The 16,578-nt window shown below is 38.4% G+C and overlaps 1 long non-coding RNA gene across 5 annotated transcripts in view; it reads right to left on the bottom strand.

Annotated features, from left to right (window-relative positions):
• LOC149744037 (uncharacterized) overlaps positions 1-16,578 on the bottom strand; it is a 102,334-nt gene that overhangs the window by 57,839 nt on the left and 27,917 nt on the right. The window contains exons 2-5 of one of the 5 annotated variants that reach the window (XR_016391590.1): positions 15,156-15,343; positions 12,674-12,737; positions 10,910-10,985; positions 10,396-10,517 (exon numbers count right to left, since the gene is read on the bottom strand). This is a non-coding gene — a long non-coding RNA (uncharacterized LOC149744037). Of the gene's footprint in view, positions 1-10,395; positions 10,518-10,909; positions 11,321-12,673; positions 12,738-15,155; positions 15,344-16,578 lie in introns of all 5 variants that reach the window. The other 4 variants (XR_016391586.1, XR_016391588.1, XR_016391589.1 and 1 more) reach the window with 4 other exon arrangements.

Consider the following 16,578-nt stretch of genomic DNA (forward strand, 5'->3'; position numbering starts at 1 on the left):
CTCATCAAGAAAAAGAGGGAGAGGACTCAGATCAATAAAATTAGAAATGAAAAAGGAGAAGTTACAACAGACACTGCAGAAATACAAAGCATCCTAAGAGACTACTACAAGCAACTCTATGCCAATAAAATGGGCAACCTGGAAGAAATGGACAAATTCTTAGAAAGGTATAAGCTTCCAAGACTGAACCATATAGAAAATATGAACAGACCAATCACGAGTAATGAAATTGAAACTGTGATTAAAAATCTTCCAAAAAACAAAAGTCCAGGACCAGATGGCTTCACAGGTGAATTCTATCAAACATTTAGAGAAGAGCTAACACCCGTCCTTCTCAAACTCTTGCAAAAAATTGCGGAGGAAGGAATACTCCCAAACTCATTCTATGAGGCCACCATCACCCTGATACCAAAACCGGACAAAGATACTACAAACAAAGAAAATTACAGACCAATATCACTGATGAATATAGATGCAAAACTCCTCAACAAAATACTAGCAAACAGAATCCAACAACACATTAAAAGGATCATACACCATGACCAAGTGGGATTTATCTCAGGGATGCAAGGATACTTCAATATACGCAAATAAATCAATGTGATACACCATATTAACACACTGAGAAGAAAAACCATATGATCATCTCAATAGATGCAGAAAAATCTTTTGACAAAATTCAACACCCATTTATGATAAAAACTCTCCAGAAAGTGGGCATAGAGGGAACCTACCTCAACATAATAAAGGCCGTATATGACAAACCCACAGCAAACATCATTCTCAATGGTGAAAAACTGAAAGCATTTCCAGTAAGATCAGGAACAAGCCAATGGTGTCCACTCTCACCACTATTATTCAACATAGTTTTGGAAGTTTTAGCCACAGCAATCAGAGAAGAAAAAGAAATAAAAGGAATACAAATTGGAAAAGAAGAAGTAACACTGTCACTGTTTACAGACGACATGATACTATACATAGAGAATCCTAAAGATGCCACCAGAAAACTACTAGAGGTAATCAATCAATTTGGTAAAGTCGCAGGATACAAAATTAATGCACAGAAATCTCTTGTATTCCTATATACTAATGATGAAAAATCTGAAAGAGAAATTAAGGAAACACTCCCATTTACCATTGCAACAAAAAGAATAAAATATCTAGGAATAAACCTACTTAGGGAGAGGAAAGACCTGTATGCAGAAAACTATAAGACACTGATGAAAGAAATTAAAGATGATACCAACAGATGGAGAGATATACCCTGTACTTGGATTGGAAGAATCAATATTGTGAAAATGACTATCTACCCAAAGCAATCTACAGATTCAATGCAATCCCTATCAAATTACCAATGGCATTTTTTACAGAACTAGAACAAAAAATCTTAAAATTTGTATGGAGACACAAAGAACCCCGAATAGCCAAAGCAGTCTTGAGGGAAAAAAACGGAGCTGGAAGAAACAGACTCCCTGACTTCAGACAATACTACAAACCTACAGTAATCAAGACAATATGGTACAGGCACAAAAACAGAAATATAGATCAATGGAACAGGATAGAAAGCCCAGAGATAAACCCACGTTCCTAGATTGGTAAACTAATCTATGACAAAGGAGACAAGGATATACAATGGAGAAAAGACAGTCTCTTCAATAAGCGGTGCTGGGGAAACTGGACCGCTACATGTAAAAGAATGAAATTAGAACACTCCCTAACACCATACACACAAAAAAACTCAAAATGGATTAGAGACCTAAATGGAAGACTACACACTATAAAACTCTTAGAGGAAAACATAGGAAGAACACTCTTTGACAGCAAGATCTTTTTTGATCCACCTCCTAGACTAATGGAAATTAAAAAAATAAATAAACAAATGGGACCCAATGAAACTTAAATGCTTTTGCCCAGCAAAGGAAACCATAAACAAGACAAAAAGACAACCGTCAGAACGGGAGAAAATATTTGCAAACAAATCAACGGACAAAGGATTAATCTCCAAAATATATAAACAGCTCATGCAGCTCAATATTAAAAAAACAAACAACCCAATCCAAAAATGGGCAGAAGACCTAAATAGACATTTCTCTAAAGAAGACATACACATGGCTAAGAAGCACATGAAAAGCTTCTCAACATCACTAATTATTAGAGAAATGCAAATTAAAACTACAATGAGGTATCACCTCACACCAGTTAGAATGGGCAGCATCAGAAAATCTACAAACGACAAATGCTGGAGAGGGTGTGGAGAAAAGGGAACCCTCTTGCACTTTTGGTGGGAATGTAAATTGATACAGCCACTATGGAGGACAGTATGGAGGTTCCTTAAAAAACTAAAAATAGAATTACCATATGATGCAGCAATCCCACTACCGGGCATATACCCAGAGAAAACCATTATTCAAAAAGACACATGTACCCCAATGTTCATTGCAGCTCTATTTACAATAGGCAGGTCATGGAAGCAACCTAAATGCCCATCGACAGACGAATGGATAAAGAAGATGTGGCACATATATATTACTCAGCCATAAAATGGAACGTAATTGGGTCATTTCTTGAGACATGGATGATCTAGAGAGTGTCATACAGAGTGACGTAAGTCAGAAAGAGAAAAGCAAATATCGTATATTAATGCATATATGTGGAACCTAGAAAAATGGTAGACTTGAACTGGTTTGCAGGGCAGAAGCTGAGACAAAGATGTAGAGAACAAATGTATGGACATCAAGGGGGGAAAGCAGCGGGGGTGTGGGGGTGGTGGTGTGATGAATTGGGCGACTGGGATCGACATGTATACACTGGTGAAAAATAAATAAATAAATCTAACCACTTATGCTTTAAATAATGCCAAGGGAAAAAAGTTGCTTAAAAATATTCATTTAGAGCAGCGGTAATTGACCTATCGCCATTTGCTGGGTACCAGGGAAGCTGATATTTAGCCTTTCCAAGAATGTAATAGATAACTAATATCACAAACCAGACATCTATTCTATTCTGGCAGTAGCACCAAGGGTTTTATCCTGCAGAAATCTTGGACCAGCTTCCCTCCAAGTTTTCAGTCTCAAAATTTTAGGCTGGATAAGCTACCTCTCTCCCAGAGAAGTCATTGGCTCTGAGACTGCCACAGAAACAAAGCATACTTTTCTCTATTCGCCTATTTGCCATCCAGACTGTCCTGAAACTTGAGATCACTGCTGGGAACAAGTGAGAAAAAGGGTGTAAAAACTTCTTATTCCTCCCTCTTCCCAAGTCCATCAAACATAAAATCTTTGTTATACTGCTTTAGTCAACTTATGTTACCCCTATTTGTGCAATGGGTTAAAAATAAATATGGTAGAGATTATTGAAATAAAATCATAAACTAAACATTAATCTTCAATTATGAGAAAATTTCCATAAAGTACTCATTATGAGCTTGAGACTCTCTGGACACTCTAAGAAATGAGTTAATTTTTCCTTATGGGAAGTAAAGAGGATTGACCAAACATGAATTTTTCCTTTTAAGGAAGAAGCACATGATTTGATATGTGTGTACCTTTCCAGAAGGTAGATCTTATGTACTATCCCAAAGGAAAAGAACACGTACATTTTGAAGAACTCCTTTGAAAAACATCTCTTTGATTAGAAATGATGTTTGCTTCTTTTCAAAATATTTCTTGGGCTTCCCTGGTGCTGCAGTGGATGAGAGTCCGCCTGCCGATGCAGGAGACACGGGTTCGTGCTCCGGTCCAGGAGGATCCCATACGCCGCGGAGCAGCTGGGCCCGTGAGCCATGGCCACTGGGCCTGCGCGTCCAGAGCCTGTGCTCCGCAACGGGAGAGGCCACAACAGTGAGAGGCCGTGTACCGCAAAAAATAAAATAAAATAAAATAAAGTAATAAATAAAAATATTTCTTATACAGAATAAACAGAAATCTACCTCTTAGGGTACCAAATGTGGGAAGAGAGTTGTGATTCTCTATCATCACGGGTCCTTGAGAAATGTTAGGGATAGAGTCAATCACTTTCCTTTTGACCTTAGAATTGTACCCTATAAGCCATACAAAGACTCCCCAGTAAGGCAAAGACACCTCTATGAGATCTACCCTCAACCATCAACATTGTAGGTTCTGGAGCTAAAATGGTGAATACTACAAGGGATCTCTCCTTCAAGAAGAGAGCTTATAGAAGTATGAAAATATCCATTTATTGCTTGTTGCTTTATTTGAAGGAACTCTAAGGCCAATTCAAAATGTAGTCTAACATAAAGAGGGGGGAGGCAACCCCAAGTTTCCAGAAACTAAATACTTTCTCTTTCACAAATGAGGAAATGTAAATGAGAGGCCTCATCAGGATAGCCCCCACGTTTCCCCAAGTCTAGTGTATAATCTCTCAATGACAAGTGAAATATTTTGTCTTAGAACTGTTAAAAATATACCAAAAATGTCAACCCAGTATGGATAAAAGTAAGTTCAACTAAGGTTTTTAAAGTAAGCATTTTACAGATGGTAATCTAAGGAAGATGCATAGTTTTCCATGCAATACATCTTTCTTTTCCACACATGACTGCTAAACAAACAACTGAACCTGAGACTGATATAACAGAAATAAAGGCTCAAGTCCCAGGAAGACTACAGTCACCCTCTACTGCATGCAAGTAAAAACACATCTACAATAAAATGTGAATTCTAGAAGTAAGTTTGTTACAAACAGAACTATCCATTCTTACCCCAGCCCCAAGACCTTCCCCCTCACCATAAGTCTTTCCTATTTCAGGTCAGGACAACAGTGTCCACCCAGCTACTGAAATCCCCAAAATAGAAAGCATCTCATTATTCTTTTTCAATAACCATCCACCCCAACTCAAAGAATAAGTTTTGTGTAACATTTGAGTTTTTATTTTCATAACGTCAGAACAAAATTGGTAATCATCAACCCATCTCACAATCTACCTGTATACGTGGCTCTCACAGATGCCATAAACATATTAGCTATATCAATCAATAAATCTATGCTTCTTTCTTTGTGAAGTTTTCAATTTGTCAACCAAAACTCTGTTTTCATCTATAATTCCTCTAAAATAGTCACATTCAAAAAATGATTTATAAGAAATTAAAATATTTGTTAAAGTTTGCCAGGCCTGGCATAATATTTTTTAAAAAGTCTTACAAAATAAACGTTAGGTGAACTTATTTTTTGTAAATTAATTGTGTCATTTAATCTTCATGATTTATATTTTCAATGTTAATAATAACTTATACAAATGATACCTTAAAATCAATTAATGTTATATGAGTACAAAAAGTGCTTGCACAGATACAGCTCTGGAAATGATATTATATCGTTACCTTTTTTGACTTATGAATCACAATTTTCTAAATATTTAAACTGCACCTTTGCCAAAGATGCAATGTTTCTTTTTCCTTGTCAGTGAAGTACGTTTTCTTCTTCCTTGACAAGACAAAAAATGAACCACTCCAATTTATGAGTCATGAGCTAATCTTTTTTAAAAGACAGTTTTAGAATATAACTTCAAGTAAGTTTCCTCTAAGAATTAATGAATTACAATCTCTCAGAACCTTAGTCACTGAAGTATACACTTCTGAGAATAGAGGCAATGTATGAATTTGCTTAGAAACACTCAATGATATCTTTCATTATTGACAAACTAATTCTGTTGTACACAAAGTGTCTAAAATTTTACTAAATGGCTTGTGGAAGCTCAAAGACTGATCATTAGAAATTCTCCCTTCCACTAGGAGGATGCAATGTTCTTGGGGCTGAGGTATAAAATGAATCATTTGACATTTGAATTCATAATTGTACTGGCAAAATTGATTCTGGGTATTTCACATGAGAGTCCAGAATTTTTCTGGGAAATTGGCATCATATGAAATGTGTTAATGTCACATTATTAAATACAGAATTCGGGAGCACAACTTTACAGTAGTTTGTGTGAAAATGTATGGGTGTTCATCTGCCCAGGAGAGCAATATGAGCCATTGGTGAGAACTGTGCTAAAAGATCATTTTTAGGAAAAAGTAAAGCTATGATTCTCATACAGATATAAAAAGGAATGCACATTAAAGATTTTACTTTACTTAGATGAGGAAATCAAGCAGATGTTGTAACTGAATGAAGGGAAAAGGAAGAAAAATTCATATGGAGTAAAGGAATGTTGAAATTAATTGCAAATGTGGACAAAACCAGTTTTCCACAGAAAAAAGGTACTCAATTAAAATCACTACTGCACAGAGAAGAGTTTATATATCTATTAGTTACCTGCAACTTACAAAGAGTTGCAAAATAGCTCAGAGACAAGAAACAGAGCTAGAATCTGATAACCAAGAAGGGAAATCTAAGAAGGCTGCATTAAAAAAAAGTACGTGTCTGTGTGTGTGTGTGTATATATATATATATATATATATATATAAGAGAGAGAGAGAGAGAGAGAGAGAGAGAGAGAGAGAGAGAAAGGATGCATAGTTTTTCACTGAATACATTTTTTTCTACACATGACTGCTTAATAAACAACTACAACCTGAGGCTGATATAATAGAAATAACGGCTCAAATTCAAGGGAAACTACTGTTACCCTGTACTGCATATAAGTGAGAACACATCTAAAACAAAATATAAATTCCAGACATAATTTTTTTAAAACCAGAACTACCCATTTGTCCCCAGCCCCAAGACCTTTTCTCTCACCCTAAGTCTTTCCTACTTCAAGTGAGGACAGCGTTGTCCACCCAGCTACTCAAATCCCCAGCTAGGAAGTGTCCAATTCTTCCCTTTCAATCACCATCCGCCCCAACTCTAAGGCAAGACAATGCATCATCAAGTCCTTGTTTGAACATGATAATCTCTTTTGGTTTACTGGAAGCCTCTCACTAGTCCCCAGACTCTACTCTTGCCTCCCCACAATTCATTTTTCTTAAAACAGCCAGCGTATTCTTTTAAAAATGAGATCAGATCAAGTCTCTCCACACTCAAAACCAATAGATAGCACTAGGATTTAGAATAAAATCCAAATCCCTTTTATGGGGCATCCTAAGGCCCCAGAATATCTGTCCCTGCCTATGTCCCTAACTTCAATTCTTCTCATTTGCCCCCTTATTCAACTTAGTCCTTATTTATTGGAATCCTCTTGATCCTTTGATCACACCAGCCTGGCTCCCATCTTTGCACTAACATTTTCCTTTATTTGGCTCTCTCTTGTCCCAGATTTTTGAATGCCTGGCTCCTTTTTTGTCTTTCAAAGGCAATTTCCTCAGGGATAACTTCTTGCTCCATTCAATATAATATAATGCTCAAGAACACTGTTTTTTATTTTATTTTTTTCATGGCAACTTACTGCTGAATAAAATTTTAAATTATTTCATGAATATCACCTATGTCCCTGCCCTAATAAGCAAATTACCTAATTTCAAGGACTGTATCTTTTTTGTTCATGACTGTACATAAACACACAATAAGATTCTAATACTGTTGGCCATCAGTCAATATTAGCTGAGTGAATTATACTTGTTTTCTTTCTTCAGGGAAGTGGATAAAGTACATTTTTCTGACGTATGATGAAAGTTCTAGAATTTGTGATAGATAAGTTCAGACTACTGAGGGAAGTCTGATTTAGAGAAAAGAGTAACTTAGAAGATCTGCAGGTATGTTAGCTTTAGGGCTAATGGGGAAGAGGAATTAGACTCATTTTCTTAGGTCTATCAGCATCTAATTCAAGAAAGACTAGCAGGAGTTTATTTATTTATTTATTTTTTGTGATACGCGGGCCTCTCACTGTTGTGGCCTCTCCTGTTGCAGAGCACAGGCTCCGGACGCGCAGGCTCAGCGGCCGTGGCTCACGGACCCAGCTGCTCCGCGGCATGTGGGATCTTCCCGGACCTGGGCACGAACCCATGTTCCCCGCATCAGCAGGCGGACTCTCAACCACTGAGCCACCAGGGAAGCCCAGGAGTTTATTTTTAAAGAAATCAGAATAAAGTCAATGCTGGGGAAATGCTGTAGGCTTTACAATGATAGCAAGAGAAGCTCCCCTACGTAACAGTGAGAGCTGGAATCAATGTCTCCAGTTTAGCCTGAGTATACATCTGATAGAGAAACATCAGCTTTCTAATTTGTTATACGGAGATAACAGTCTTATATTCTTGTTTCTATTCTATTTAGTTGTATAGATCCAAGGAGATTATTTATGAGGATATACTTTGAAAAATGAAATACAGTACTAACATGAAGCACCACTGTCATTAAACCCATCACTTAACCTCTAAATCTCCATTTCCCTATTTAAACTATCTCAAAATGCCTCTCCCTCTGCTTTTTGAGTCAGAGGTAAATGGAAAAGATTTTATTTTGCTGCTGATGGTAGCAATACAGGTTGCATTAGAAATGAATGGGATGGAAGGACTCTGTTGATTTTGTTTAACCCTGCAATCGGATCCACAAATGCACAGGGCATTCACAGAGTGGAAATTTATGCCTCCAACTAACAGTAATAAGGTAAGTTTACTTTAAAAATGATATTTGGGGAGTGTTCAATTACTGTGAAGTTATGCCCCCAACCAAAACGTCATCCAGTTCCCTAGAATCATCCACATGTCTTCTGAAAAGGTTTCCTCATTTGCCTCATCCTTCTGGCTTGACTGATGGCTCCCACCCAGCCTAATCACTATCACAAAGCATATGTTGGTTTAGGCAATAACAGACCTTCATAGATCATTTACTGGATTCTCCCTTGACGTAAATTGTTATTTTTCTTTGTTTCTAGCAATAATAATACCGGGCACTGTGTAAAAACTAGCTACCATTGACTGAATGATTGCCAGGTTTTCAAGCACTGAGCTAAAAGCTCAACGTGCATTAACAATGATAATAACATTTGAGACAGACACTGTCACAAGTGCTTTGCAGTCATTATTAGTAACTCATTTCTTTCTCAAAAAACCCTGTGAAGCAGATACAATCTTCCCAAATTTACAAAACAGAAAAGTGAGGCACGATAATATTCCAGAACATGACAGCATTCACAGAACTGGTTACGTGGTTAAGTTGCGCTGGAGCTGTGATGGAAGCTCTTAAATGTCTTGCCACAATGCTGGAAAGCAGTTATTGTCTTCAGTAGAAAGATACTGAGATCAATTCTCAAAATTCTGAAGTGACTGGCCCTATTTGCATAGTAAAGACTATGTGATAGGCCAAGGACTCTGTCAAAGTAACCAGATTAGGTCCAAGATGGAATCACTCATGCTAAGCCCCACATCAGCAAACCAAAATTTATCTAAGTTTCCCTACCTGGGCTCTCCAAGCAAAGGAAGGCCCAGGTCAACCAACCAATCATGCTTGCCTGCTTACCAAACCCTTATCCAGCTCCTTGTTCCATATAAGGAAAGGAACTCTCATTAACCCATTAGCAAATGACCAGTACATCGTCCTTGACCCTGCTCACTTTGGTCTATAAAAAGCTCTCACCTTGTACTGCTCTTCAGAGCTCCTTTCTACCTGCTAGATTAAACAGTACCCAAGTCATGAATCACTGAATAGAAGTCAACTAGATCAGTAAGTTATCTGTAGAAAATTTTATTTTAACAACTCTATGGCGATCCTTTCCAAATCCATGATCTCAGCTCTTCCACATGCCTCACGAGCTTTATATCGTGAGAGAACACTGTGACCTCAGTTTCCTCAGGAAAGTGACTCCTCTCTGCCTAATCATATCATAAGGGAAACCAGGGCTAGAATCAGTAAATGTTTCCCAACAAATAGAACTAAACAGTAAAGTGTTTTAATCCCAGCACATCATTCATTCTAATCACTATATTCTCAGGGGCAAGTACTCAGCAAGCTGTGTGGGAATGACATGCACTGTTTCCATTAAAGTCATAACAGAATCTGTGCACAAACACTCCTTCGAAAACAGCTCCCTTGCTCCTCTTCTAGTGAATATTAGCATCTACAATGTGTTCTGCTTTGCCTCTGCATTCCTGGTCTGAAACTCTTTTCTGGAAAAAAGGCTTACAAAGAGTTCCTGGAAGTAAGAATTATAGACCCCCAGGGTACCTAAGGATAGGAAACTCACAAATTAATCCAATATGTAATTAGTTTTTTCCTTTTTCTCAGAGATAATAAAAATTAAGTGTTCTCACAAATATAGTAACTGAATATCCAAAACAATATTACTGAATCATATTGGCTTAAAATGTACATGATAGAAGACTCACTTGATTTTTGTCATCAATTAAAAGTTATTAAGTATTAAGGAAATTATATTTTATTTTTTTGGTCTGAACATGTTTTATGATTCCTACCTAATCACATCTCCTTCTAAAAAAATTATCTACCTTTTTTAGAGACAAGAGCTAACATGTCCATGTTTTATTTTATAATCATAGCTGATACCTTGTGAGTCATAGTTGTTCGGGTTGGACTAAGGAACTTGAACCCTTGGACTGGCAGAAGGCTGTGCTTTGTGGAGCCTAGTTCAAAAATAGGCTTCACCATTCATATCTTTCCCTGGGAATCTGGAAGGGTGTAATTGAGAGATTAGATAGTTAGAAACGGTAATAAAATAGTTTTTGAATAAAAAGGCAATAATTAATCTCAAACCCTTTACTTCTCGTATGGCAGAATTTTTCAACTTTGGCACTACTGATATTTGGGGCTAGAAAAAATTTTTTTAATTTTTACTTTATATTGGAGTATAGTTGATTAACAATGCTGTGTTAGCTTCAGGTGTACAGCAAAGTGACTCAGTTGTACGTATACATGTATCTACTCTTTATCGAATTTTTTTTCCCATATAAGTTATTACAGAGTATTGAGCAGAGTTCCTGGTGCTATACAGTAGCTCCTTGTTGGTTATCTATTTTAAATATAGCAGTATTATTATTGTTATTTTTACGCGGGTTGTTACCTGGTGCATTGAATGATGTTTGGCAGCATCCTTGAACTCTAATGACCAGAAGCCAGTAGAATCTCCTTCTTCAGTCCTGACAATCACAAATGTTTTCTGACATTGTCAAATGTCCCCTATCAAAATCACTTCCAGTTGAGAATCACTGCCTTATGGATCTTGAACCAGTAGATCAATATACATAGAAATCAAAAGGGAAAATTTAACAGCTGTCATTCTGGTAAAGCCAGAATACAGCTTGGAATTTAAAATCAAGACTTCTTTCAGGACTTTCCTGGTGGTCCAGCAGTTAAGACTATGCACTTCCACTGCGGGTTCAATCCCTGGTTGGGGAACTAAGATTCCCCATGCTGCGTGGTGCGGCCAAAAAAGAAAAAAAAAAGGATTTCTTTCTTTCCCTCTGAAGTGAAACTAGTGAGAAACAGAAAGAACAAGAGAATGAGAATAAGAACGAGTGGTAAATTCTTGGCAGCCCAGGTCCCAATTCCCTCAATCATATTAGTTACATATTCCCAAATGAAGGAGTTGCTCTGAGGAGAAAAGAGGAAAATGCTTTCCTTACCCCAACAGAGGCAAGGCTTCCTATGTTATACATGAGATTAAAATACAAGTTAGAGAAAAAAATGTGTGCTGTAGAAAGGGGACAAAGATAATCTAGGAGAAGTAACCTACGCAAATAGGCAAGCTGGACAATGAAGATGTAGAAAACCAGCGTCAGCAGATAAGTTCCAGAGGTTGGAATGGGGAATACAGCAGATGGACACAGAGCACCAAAGACTCAGAGAGGGAGCAAAATATTTCTCTCTACGCCTAAGCTTCCAGGTCCAGTCACAGTCCATATGTAATTATAACAACCATTGGTCCACTGCAATAATCTGACTGAATTCTTCCTCGTAACCAAATGAGCCAGATTCAAACACTGATACTGCTATCATTTGTATGAAAAGAAGAGTAACTAGTCAATAATGTCAATCCAAATCTGAACCCATGTCATTTTTTTAAAAATTCAATTTTAATAGCTAAAAGGCAGGCTTGATTTTTTCGTGGATTTTTTTTTTTTTTTTTTTTTGCGGTACGAGGGCCTCTCACTGCTGTGGCCTCTCCCGTTGCAGAGCACAGGCTCCGGATGCGCAGGCTCAGCGGCCACAGCTCACGGGCCCAGCCGCTCCGCGGCATGTGGGACCCTCCCGGACCGGGGCACGAACCCGCGTCCCCTGCATCGGGAGGCAGACTCCCAACCACTGCGCCACCAGGGAAGCCCTTTTTCATGGATTTTTAAAGCAGTTTTGAGAGAGAAAGAAAAAGAATAAATGGCATTTTGCATCTTTCCTGGCATCCCAAGACCTTAAACAGCTTAAGACTAGGAGATAACTTCCTTTCCTCTACTGATTTTTCCCTTTTAGTTAGGTGCCTTTATAATAAGTTCAGTTATCTTTCTCTATTATATTTTTGTGAAAACTGCTTTTCTCTGCCAGAGATTGTATCTACTTCCTACACCCTTAAGAGATTCTATTTTCTTCTACAATTTTCAGTTCCTCAGAGTGCCTTGTCTAAATTTTCTAAATGTAGCACTGTAATCAAGGTTTCTAACTGTAAAAAAACAAAAACACAACAACAACAAACAGGCCTCAAGTTTCATATTTTTAGAACAATGACCAGGTGTTACTATGAAAAACCAGTTTCAGTTTGTCACTGATAAGACAAACTAAACTAAGAGGACTTTTTTCTTTACCCTCCCAAATGCGTTAAATGTACTATCCTCACCTCTATTTTTTTTCTTCCTTGCATTGCTTAATTCACCTTTTATGATGGCAAGCATCAGGCAGGTCTTAAAAAAAAAAAAAACAACTTCATCGTTTGCTATCATACGCCTTAAACAATGAGTCATCTAAAGAAGTGAACATTCTTGTTATTTCAAATCATTACTGAAAATTAGAAGCAAATGAAGCTAGAATATAAGTCTCAGAATTTTAAAAACTTGAGAAACATTAAAGAAAACGCAGTTCATCTCCCACTGTAGCTGGAACAAATAAACCCCAGAAAACTTTGCTCAAGGCCAAACAATAAGTAGGTCTGAGAGTTGAACCTAGATCATTTTACTCTAAATACTGTTCACCACTCTCTGGCCCTACCATTATAACACACTGTCTCTATGTCTTTCTCTACTGTGTCATATGTAGTCACCATGTAACTAAAAAGTATACTGAGGATTTAAGTTTTCTATCAGGTAGGTTCACATTGAACCACCCTAGGCATTATGAGGGGAAAAATAGAAGCTAATATTTATTATCCACTCTGTGCCAGGCATTTGGCTAAGGAAACTGTATGCAAGTATCCCATTTAATCACCAAAATGTTTGCAATCTATGAAGTAGGCACCAAGGCAGTCTTACTCAGGGTTCAGCTGTAGAGCATAGAATCTTTCCTAGATACCTGAAGTAGAAAAGCTTATAATTAGAGAGAAGGGAAGCAACAGACCCTAGACTGAGGTTCTGGCCACACCAGGCTGCCACAACAGCTACTGCCTCTGCAATGGTGAGGAAGCAGATTCTCAAATCAGGAAACACCGCTGAAGCTGGTGACTCCAGCAACTGAGAACCTCTGCCACCATCTGCACCAGAAAATTCCAAATCCATGACCCCGTGAGAATGTGTGACTTGCAGAACTAAAATCACATCCAGAACCATAGCTGTAAAGGAGCTGGGGAACATCCTGAAGAGACTGGAAAGGGAAGAAGTATAGGAAGGCACACAAGAAAGCAGTGGGAGTGGATACTGCAAAAGTCAATATAAACAAATTTATAGAAAACTCCAAATGCCTTCTGAACAATTTCTGATCCTCAGGATCAAAATCCCAAAAAGTATAATAACATCACTTTTATAATAAAATAATGAAAATTAATTTGAAGACAATATTAGATTGAAAGTCACTGTAGGAGAGAAAGGGTTTCCTAAAAGAAAATTGTAATCTGGAAAAAAAAAAAAAGAAAGTGTTTCTTTTCTGAGTTAATGTCATGTTAATATAAGTCTAACTTCTAGAAGTAACTTGTAATTACAATCATTTATTTTATTTATTATTTTCTGCTTTTACTAAAATGAATTTAGTACATGGTTAGGTTTTGGATAGCTGCCATCCACACTAAAATGAACAGTAATGAAACTTGCTATTAGTGCTTTTAAGAGCATGCTAATGTTACTCATTAAACACTGGATGGATTGTTTCTCAGCCCATGTTCCATGGTGGCTGCATTTGATTATGTATATGTTGGCCGAAATGCTGGCAAATGACATGGACTGTCCTCCCAGAACACGCATGGAAATGAAATGTGTGCATCCTGAGGCGAGCTGGGTGAGAAAAGTTCGGCACTTAATGAAATCAACAAAGAGCCTGTTTGTCAAGGGTGACTTGAAGTGTGTGTAAATGATCCTTGCCTCCATAAGCACGATGAGGTGATTTTACCATCAGTGATTTTAGGTGATTAAACACCTCTGGTCTGCTGCTCCCATTAAGCAGCACCATTACTTTCATCCTTGCAACAAAGCTAAGGTTTATGCTTTATTAGGGAGTCTGTGGTGACTAGATGTGTCATTATCTGTCCTACCATCCACCACTGGGTTTAGAATTTTTACTTCAAAATGACCACCATTCACTCTTTCAGATTCCTTCTAGTTTACTATTTAATGTGTGCTTGCTCTGCACTATTCTCGATGGAGCTCATGCTGTTTATGTTTCCAGAGCTTTTTAAGACTCATCCTTGAATAAAGATTAGGAAAAAGTCATTTGCGTTTCCTCCAAAGAACAGCTATTAGATGGGTAATGGATCCTGGAGCTCAGATTATTAAATATTCAACTGTCCTTCTGGATCATCAGGAGGTGCATATCCCAGTTTGACAGGGACAAAGTTAGCCTATAAAAGGACCCAATTTCTCTGGTTAAGGGCTGTGAATCTCATTTTATAGGGTATGCAAGAATGATCAATGATTTTATTTTCATTTAATCAAATTATATTCAGCCTCAAAAGCCTAATGGGCTGCTAGGAAATTCTGATCTCTGCCATTGCTGGCTGTATCACCTTCAGGGTTCACCCATAATTTAGGACATTCTAGAGAAAGAGCTTCATCTTGCAGTCTTCTGTGGCCACAGCAGAAATCCTCATTATGCAAGTCTATAATCTAAAAGCTATTTGATTTTACGCCATGTATGTACCTGGGGATGTACGCTGAGACTAGGAGCCTCTAGAATCTCACCTTCAAACTGCTTCCCATTCCTTCCAAAATCCTGTCACCATCAATGTGCATCCTCCAAAATTCCAATCCTAAACATAGGCACTTAGTATCATCTTTCCAGGATGCTCAGCCTTTAAAGATCAAAACCCAGGAGAGGAATATATCTTCCAGGAAATTTCTGCAAGTTAGCACTGAAATACAAGCCTGCCCTGAGACAAAAGAGCATAAAAGGTGCTAAGATACTTTTGTGAAATGTGGCTGGGGAGGATTCAGACGAGGAGAAAACAATTAAGAAGAATTATTTCCATAAATTATTCTGAATACTTACTGTGTGCCAGGCACTGTTTTAAGTGCTATATTTGAATGGTGTTTTACTAAGCTCTCAAGATAAGTCCCAAGTGAGGATTAAATGAAACATCACTAATACATGCCAAACAACTATTTTAAGCACATTCGAAATATCATTACCTCATATAATCACATAACAACTCTATCAGGTAGGAACTACTGTTATCACCAAATGAAGAACTAAGGTATAGAAAGATAAGTAAGGTGCTGAAAAGGGGTCACTGGACCTGTATGGAAGAATGTTTTTTAAACGGGACATTGGCCTTAAGCACTTAGAAATGTAAGATAAGCATTTTAAAGTTATTCCAAACAGGGCTACATGAATGGCCAGAGTGGACAGCTTCTCTGTGCCAAAAGATACATAATCATAGATCAAAAAACAATTACCACTTTCAGTGTGTAAGATATTTTAACAGCTATTTTGTTCTAACAGTTATTAAAGTGAATATAGAACTGACTTATATCAGTGGTTTCACTTTTCATACTTAATTACCCAGTTACCCTTATAAAGCACTAAAGAAAATATGGGGGAGTCAAGATGGCAGACTAGGAGGGCATGAAATTCACATCTTGGCACAACTAGGGCACCTACCAGGCACCGGTAGGGGACCACGGACGCCTAAGGGGACGGGAGGAACTCCCAGCAACCAAGTACGACATGGGGCATGGGGAGAGTGAGTGGGGAGGAGAAGTGGAGGTGGGACTGGACTGGCGCCCCTGAGGGGCAGCTGGGGGAGAGGAAGAGATCCCACACCTGGAGGGGGAAATTGGGGGACCACTGGGAGGGCAGAGGATCAAAAGGGAGGGTGGCTAGGTTTCCCCTACTCTCTTGGGCCCCAGAAGCCTGATGAAATCCCGGACCTGATCCTCTGCCCACCTAAACCCCTCCAGCTGCGTGGGTCCTGACGGAGTGGGAGGGAGGAAAGGGGGAGCAAAAGTAAAGGCCAGACCTCTGGGACCTGCACCCCTGAGGGGCAAATGGGTGGGGGTAGGAGTTCCTACACTCAGTGGGACCAGCCCACAGTTAGGGTCCAGCGGCGACTGTGGAGACCCTGGGGGAGACCATGGGGGAGGGCGTGGAGGAACAGAAAGGAAC

This window comes from Delphinapterus leucas, unplaced genomic scaffold (assembly GCF_059928025.1).
Source record: "Delphinapterus leucas isolate spDelLeu-1000000601 "Yukka" unplaced genomic scaffold, BTC_Dleu_Yukka2 spDelLeu_asBTCV2_sq25, whole genome shotgun sequence".
Classification (NCBI taxonomy): domain Eukaryota; kingdom Metazoa; phylum Chordata; class Mammalia; order Artiodactyla; family Monodontidae; genus Delphinapterus; species Delphinapterus leucas.